This window comes from Vidua chalybeata, chromosome 2, assembly GCF_026979565.1.
Source record: "Vidua chalybeata isolate OUT-0048 chromosome 2, bVidCha1 merged haplotype, whole genome shotgun sequence".
Classification (NCBI taxonomy): Eukaryota; Metazoa; Chordata; class Aves; order Passeriformes; family Viduidae; genus Vidua; species Vidua chalybeata.
In genome coordinates, this window is record NC_071531.1 from 104,586,096 (window position 1) to 104,594,191 (window position 8,096).

The 8,096-nt window shown below is 38.0% G+C and overlaps 1 long non-coding RNA gene across 1 annotated transcript; it reads left to right on the forward strand.

The window, feature by feature from the left end:
• The first annotated feature begins 252 nt into the window (after positions 1 to 252).
• LOC128784047 (uncharacterized) lies at positions 253 to 7,678 on the forward strand. Its single transcript, XR_008429346.1, has 3 exons — positions 253 to 1,984; positions 2,070 to 2,234; positions 7,554 to 7,678. It is a non-coding gene; the product is annotated as an uncharacterized LOC128784047 (long non-coding RNA).
• The last annotated feature ends 418 nt before the right edge of the window (positions 7,679 to 8,096 follow it).

Sequence of the window (8,096 nt, forward strand, 5' to 3'; positions counted from 1 at the left end):
GAGGAAAACATAACAGCATCTGTCAGTTGAATAGATTATTTTCTGTCCTGTTGATGTAGGTTTTATTTAATTCTGAGTTCATGTACTTCAACTCATCTCCAGTCTATGATTCTATGATATTCCTGCTGAGGATCATATGATGTAGGGAGGCTGTGAGATCATAGAATGGTTTGGGTTGGAAGGGACCTTGAAGATCTTCAAGTTCCAAACTCCTGTTGTGGGCAGTGACACCTTTCACTAGACCAGGTTGCTCAGAGCTCCATCCAACCTGGCCTAGAACACTTCCAGGAATGGGGCTTCCACAATTTCTCAAGGCAACCTGTGCCAGGACCTCACCATTCCCCCAGGAAAATAATTCCTTCCTGACATCTGATCTAACCCTACTCTCTGTAAATTTGTACTCATTCCTCCTTGTTCTCTCACTACAGTTTCTGATGAAAAATCTCTATCTGGCTTCCTTGTAGGCATCCATGGGAGACAATGTTGCCTAGCATAGTTTGGATCAGTGAAAAGTCTCATAGAGATATTTGCAATAATTTCATTTAAATGGTACCAGCACTTCATAAAAGTTCAAGACATGAGGAAACAAGCTTGAAAGAGAAGAGCCCTGAGCAATGTGTTATAAAAGCTTGCGTATAAATACCTCCTGTAATCAAATATACTGAGGTTCCTGCAGCACTACAATGACAGCACTGCTGTAAATGAAAGCAGTAAAGCAGTCATAGGACCTCGTGGGGAAAAGAAATGAAAATGGACTACGCTTTCAGCAGGAAAAGCCTTAGTCAGGAACAGAGTCTAGAGAAATGCCACAGGCAAGTAAGTTATATGTCCTTCCAAGAAATATAACTGTTTGTCCACCAGGGCTGGTAAATTCCTCCACTTTCAGCTTCGCAGTCTGAGTCAAATGCTGCAGTTTTGGGGAGCTGTGCAGCCTTTGTCTTGCTGGTACAAATGTTAGTTTTGTTCTTGGGTATTTTATCTCAAGGTTGAAGCTAGCACTCTGAAAGGTGAGTGGAGTTATTTCTACAAAAATAAATAAAGGAAAAATCTAAGTAACTCCAAGGCCAATAAAAATAAAGAATGAGCTATGCTGCCCCATTAGATGCCTTTTTTTTTTTTTTTGTTAGATAAATATCAAGTTTATGCTTTACTGTTTCTGGTTGGTTTTACTTCTTCTCAGTCCATCAAGAAATCTGCTGACAAAAGGAAAGACATTTTTCTTTCTTTCTAACACATATAGTATAAGTCTTGAAGGGAGCATAAAGAAACTTCCAAATAATTTCTTAACAATACCTTGTGCAACATTAAAAACAGTAACACGTTAATTTTCCCTTATGACTAATGTGAAGCCTTTACCTGTCTCCTACCCCAAAAATTACCAGCTTGTTAGAAAGAGAACTCAAGATTTATGGCTCAAATGCCTCTTGTTTCATTCTCCTGGGCATCAGCCTGGTCAAGGAAAGCTGTATTGATCACTACAGTGATCTATCCCTCTTTTTGACTAGACAACAACTTGAACTCAAGCAGACAAATTTGTTTCAGCCATCAAAATGAAACTTTTTAAATTGAAACTCAGCTTTGTAAAAGACTGTAGGTAGCCTGAATATCTGAAATGTAGAATATTAAAAAAAAAGCTTGGTAAGGGAAGTTAGAGAAGTGAAAGGGAAAACAGGATTATCCCAAAAAAATATTCACCTTTTCTTTTTTGTTTGTTTGTTTGTTTGTTTTGGTTTTTGTTTTTTTTGTTTGAGCCGCACAGCATATATTCAAAATGTCCAGAACTGAGCATATTTACAGAGACCTGCCTGCAAGAAGAAATCAGTGAGTGCTGTTGGCACACACTGCACACTGTGTGTAAAGGAGCTCACCCTGCAACAACTGAGAGTGGCTGAAATACTTTCAGTATTTAGACCATGACGATGTACCAGCTCTCCTTAGAGACTGAAAGCATAAGAAGATGTTGGTGTCCACTAGAGCAGATTAGGTAAGAAATATTTACTTTTTTAAGATTTCTATAATCATGTATTTTTATAGGCAACTTGTTACAGAACAAATTATTCTTATTTCAGAACTATTGTCTGACATATTCTTGTTGAAATCAATCAGAAGAGGAAAGGCTGAAAGATTTGGGATTGTTCAGCCTAGAAGAGAGAACACTTTGGGGTGACCTAATTGTGACCTTCCAGTACCTGAAGGGAGCCCACAAGATGGACAAAGAGAGACTATTTACAAAGGTCTGAAATGACAGAACAAGGTGGAATGGCTTCAAAATGAAAGAGAGTAGGTTTAGATCAGATACTGGGAAGAAGAAATTCTTCCCTGTGAAGATAGTGAGGCACTGGAACAGGTTTCCTTGAGAAGTTGTGGATGCCATATCCCTGGAAATGTTTCAGGCCAGACTGGATGGGGCTCTGATCAAACTGGTCCCTGCCCATGGCAGCAAGGTTGTAATGAGAGAATTTTTAAGGTCTCTCCCAGCCCAGCCCATTCTGTGATTCTAGGAAATCTCCTCTAGCTGGTCTTACCCACTGCAGAACAGTTACTCCATGAAGCTGTAGGGAAGGGCTGCTCCAGGAAGGGGAGAGTGCAGTTAATAGGAGGAAGAGACTTCTGCAGCTGGAGAAATTGTTAGATGATGGACAGGATCTTTTCTGTCTCCCAAGCCTTATGAGATATTTTGGAAATACAGAAGAGACTTGAATGAGCTTGTTTAAACTTTCCCTCAGCTTTAGTTCACACACACCTATTTTACACCATGCAGAGCATCACAGGGATTCCTAAAATGCATGACCCAATGTTCTTACAGGTATGTGGATACAAAGACATGGCATCTGTTTATGTTACAGGCTAGAACTTACAGCTTTGGATCAAAGAATTTCCACTGAGAAAGTTTGAAAAACTTTTATATTATCTTCTGTTATATATGTCAGACTACACTCTAGCAAAATTTTAAACTATTAAAATAATTATTTCTCTCAAATTACTAAAAAAATTACTTCTCCCAAATGCAATAAAAGCTGTCTTGTCCCATTCTCACTGTTTCCCATATGCCAAACAAAAGGTAATGGACTTTTTTCAGACATTTCCCTTAATCAGCAAAAAGCTTGGAATAAAAGCTCTCTCTGATTATTAGCCTTAAATCTTAATCTCCTTAACTTGGCAGGGCCTTGCCATTACTTTTGAATGTTTAAATATAGATTAATAAAGAGAAGACATGTCTAGCCACTGCAATCATGTAGCTATTAGAAGAGCAAATATCTTAAGAGCTCAAGCTGAAGTGAGCCCCAAGAGAGATGAGGTTTAAAATCAAAAGAATGCAGTTTTCAATTTAGGTGAAAACAAGGTGGATTATGAATTGTTTGTCACTACCACCTCAGTGTTTATTTTGCTGAAGATTTGTAGTGGTAATTAAATGTTGACTTCCAAGTAGTGCTAAGTATCCATGGAAATAAATAGAGCCTGTCTTTATAGACATAGAGATGAAATGGAGGTATTTGTGGAGTGAAGATTTGTGTTTATTTATTATTTTAGCTTGTAATACTCTGGGAATATCTGTCTTAATTTAAAATATTTGTTTATTTGCAAGTCCTGTGTTTTCATTTTTGTTTCCCTAGTGGGAATAAATCAGACTTTCAGGTTTTTAAAAGAATTCACAAAACTTCAATGGATCATTTGCATTGCACAGCATCTTCATTAAATACTTTGGGCAGACTTTAGTCCTGAAATAGTTTTAGACTGAAATTACCAAAGCATTTGTAAATTTTAGGCTGAGGTCTGCAAAATTATCTGTGACTCTGAAGCACACAAGTTTTCAGTACATTATTCTGTCAGGATAACTCTCTTGTAATTGAAGAATAGCAACTTTTTTTCCTCTGTTGTTCAGTGCTTTTCTGCCCTCCAGTCCTCTTCCCCATGCTTTGACCATCATAGTAATAGGCACAGTCCTTGGATAGTTGCATACTCAGTATAATGTTATAAGATAGGAATTTTTCTTTGACTGGCTTATCAACACATAAGTTGATTTTTCATTAAAATGTTGTTCCAGACTTAACTGGATAAAGTTGGGTTTGCTCAGAAAGCAGGGCAAAATTCCACTTTCTCTTAAAACCAAAACAAATAGAATTACAATAACAAATGCCAAAAACCCTGGAAGGAGTGATAACTTATGTTCAGACCTGAATTCTATGCCTGTTTTGTGTCACTGTTAGTGCCTCCAATTGTGTATGGAATACTCCTAAGAGAAAATAAATTCTCTTCCTCAAATTAGAAAAGGAAGAAAAAATTGAGCAGCTGGTTTATTTTTCTGGCTCCCATCTAAATGTAAAGCTTCCTGGGCTTTTTTGAGACCATTTAGATGTGATTGTTGTTCCGCTTTCTTTCTATTTCTCATAATGAATATACATCTAGGAGTGTTTACAGATTTCAGGATAATCTCCTGGTTTGGTAACTGATTACTTTCTATCTTGTTTTAAAGCTACATTGACAGTGTCTTTCAAAGCTTTTTGAGATGACTTTTCTCCTTGCAGCACTGTTGAGATTTAAAGTAACAAAGAGCAAGAGAAGAAAATATTATGCTCTATTTCCTTTTTTTTCTTCTTTTTTTTTTTTTAAGTGGTTCCCTTTTGTCTCCTGTTCCCTCAAAGAGTAGAAAAGCATAAAAGGGTTTGAAGTAAGCTAACTCCAAGAGGTAGATAAAGGAGAGCCTGACAAACTGCAGTTTGTTTGGAAACCAGTGCCAACATTGCCTTTCTTATCTGTATGGATAATACAAACAATAGAATGACCTATTTTTATGGCCTGACCATTACATCTTTTCCTATGGCCATAAATGACTTTGAACTACTAACAGTCATTGTTTGTAGTTATTTTCTATGTTTAAATGCTTCAGATGAGACTCTGGGCTCTTTTTCAGTTTCACCCTGTATTATAGAACAGTGGCTGTTGCTGGGCATGCAAGGTCATGGCTGAAATGTCATTGCTTTTGGTGTCCACACTCAGTTATTTTCATTTGCTGATGAAGATCTGAGGCTAGTCAATCAATTAAACTAAAAGTGAAAGCAATGGTTTCCTCCTGAGAATGTTATCCTACATGGCCAAACACATTGTGCTGCTTATATTCAGTCTGTGTAATGGGTATTTCTGGGTGTTCCTAGAAATTCAGGAGGCCAAAGCATGGACTGAAGTTTCTCCGTGTGCTTCCAAAGCATTGCAGTAGGGGAGTTCCTTGCACAAATGAATTACCCTTTTGACACAGGGTTTGGTTATTGACAAGCTTTCACACGATAAAAAAAGGACAGGTTTTTGTGAGTGAGAGTGAAGGCTATACAATTTCAAAATTGTTTTTGCTGGTTAAAAAAAGCCATCTAAAGGTATGTCAATAAAATAGGTATTATAGTAAGTTCATAATCAATCAGAGGGCAATGGACTAATGGCTATGTACTTAGTTTGGATGCTCCGGGTGTGCATTTTGCTTTTTTTTTTTGTTTGTCATTGCTTATATAACTGCACGACATTTGCTGCCATGGGGGACATGCAGGTCTCCAGTAATTTTAAGAGCAGTCAGAGTAGTATATCTTCCATATAATAAAGTGGGAGCTTTAATTTCTATTTCTCTTCTACCATCAACCAGTAATGCAGTTGTGGGAATATCTCCCTTGTGTGTGTGTGTGTGACAATGACCTATGAAATGACACCCATGATGGGAACACAGAACACACAGAAGAGATCGCTAGAATGATATGAGCAGTAAAGACGGAATTGTTGCAATCTGCTCATGGATAAACTTAAATTTTCACATACTTCAGGCACAAACATTTCTTCAGACTGCAGTTTTTATAAAAAATATGAATGCAAGGCTAAGCAGGGTTACTCTCCTGATGAGAGCAAACAGCATAACACTTCGACAGCTAGTGATTTAAACCTGTCCTAATTCAAGCAGAAAAAAACCACCAGATACTAAAGGATAAAATGTGGAAGGTTAAGATCACAGAAAAATGGAAAAACTGCATTGTGGATGAGGGAAGCGTTTCATTGTTTTGGCATTATAGATCAAAATATCAGTAACACTCATGCTGCCTCCTGAAACCTGGACTGTGCTGCTTAGGAAACAAAAATTATCATTTACCAAGAAGGAAAAAATCTTGAAGATATACTTCTGCTTTAATTTCTGTGTAACAAAGAAGAATTTTCAAGAAATATCGAGATTCACTATCTTTTTTAAAAAAAGGATTGCAAATGCCTGTAAAATGACTGAGCAATGCAGTCGGAAAAGTTTACTTCCAGGCTGCCTTTATTTTTGTGTGCCTAGCCCATGTTCTCCATAGGCTGACTGTCATCAGGATATTTTGATCTCATTTTCTGCCTTTTTCCAAGATACCTTATGCTCTGCTAATAGCTATTTTTCCCCCAAAGATGATAGCTGCTCACAGCTGCTATCCCTATCCTTTGTGGATGCTTGGCAGCCCCTCCTCTGTCATGCTGAGAACAAACACCAGGTCGTATAACTGAGAGGCCACTGGGCCCTTTGGAAGGATGACAACTAAGCACCAGCTGTTATCACTAAAAGAGTTCATCCATTTCTCTCCTGATCATCTCCTGAAACATTTAAAGGAAAAAAAAAAAAAAAAACCTGACCAGGGGCAGGCTGAAGAAATTGTTGCCCAGAACAGGGGTACTTCAGATCCTAAAGACTTTGTACTCCTTATGATTAGAAAGACTGAGTGCAACTGCCCTCTTCTGTTCTAGTTCTTATATGGTTTCTGTTCCTACAATGCTGGAAAATATTTGCTGCAGTTTAAACTTTCCCTAAAATATATCACGTTTTTAACTACCATCCTAATCACTCATTTGTAAACATGCCTATCCTGTTAGGATTGATATGCAAGAAAAGGGACAAGGATTCTCTGTTAAGTCATAGTTAACGGCAGCTCAGGCCTCATCTTGCAACATCAGGAAAATTTAATTACTCTTTTTGGGTTCACTGAACTGGTTTTCTCTGCTTGCTAATATCAACTAGTTGACTTCATTTTATCAAACATAGAAAAAGAAAAGAACACCCCAAAGTAGACAGATAACTACCTTACACTCTGTAGCTGGAACTATTTCACAGTTCACTTCTCCAATGAGATTATGAGACAGCTGCTACATCAACTGGTTGCTTTCTTTCTATCATGGAGCATTCACCTCCTTCATAGTTGATCTTCTCAAGGTGCTGCCAGGTACCAAGCCCTTATCTAAGCAGCACCTTATCTTGTTTGAGCTGTTTCTCCTCTGAGAAACACCTATTTCTACCTTCCTGCACTTCTATCATGTTTGGTTAACTATTCCCTACTCCAACAGTTGTTCCCTGCTGCCCTTTCCCTAATTGTTGCCTACTTAGTGACCTGCTCCATCTAGTGCAGTTCTGCTAATGATTTCTGTTAATTCATCTCCATCAACACAAACACTGCTGGAGGCTGGTACAGGCTATACAACACCGCTATTCCAACTTTCACTGCTTTCCTGGAAACTCTGAAGTAAAACATCTCACTTTTCTTTTTTTTTTTTTTCCACAGCACATAATTTGTATCCACATCACTACAGAACTGATGTTTAAGGTGAGCATTTATCTCAGAATTTGACTTGTGAGCTGGCCTGTATTTTCCTATATCCTTACATCTCCAGATTTTCTCTGGTTAGCTGTGGACTTCCTTTTCAATAACTACCAAACACAATAAAATAGGACATGTTAAAAGAGGTCACGTTTCGTCAGGTGCTTTCATTTATCTTCCTTTCTCTCTATCACAAATCCAGAGAGCTGTCTATGGTCTCTGAAAATCTCCTGTGATTTTCTGTTAGGGTCCAACCATCAGGCATATTTGAGAATGAAGAATTTCTGCTCTGCAAGTGTAGGACTATAGTAGTGTATGGAATAGGATGAACCTTATTCTCTAATCCCATGATTAGTTTTAAGTATGTGAAGCGATACGCGGAATAAATAAATAGACTCCACAATCTGGTGTAGTTATGAAGTGGGTATGTATGTCAGCACCTGGCACAAGTGAGATACCTCTCCAAAAACTTGTGCCCCGAGCCTCGGTCTGACCCACACCTTTATT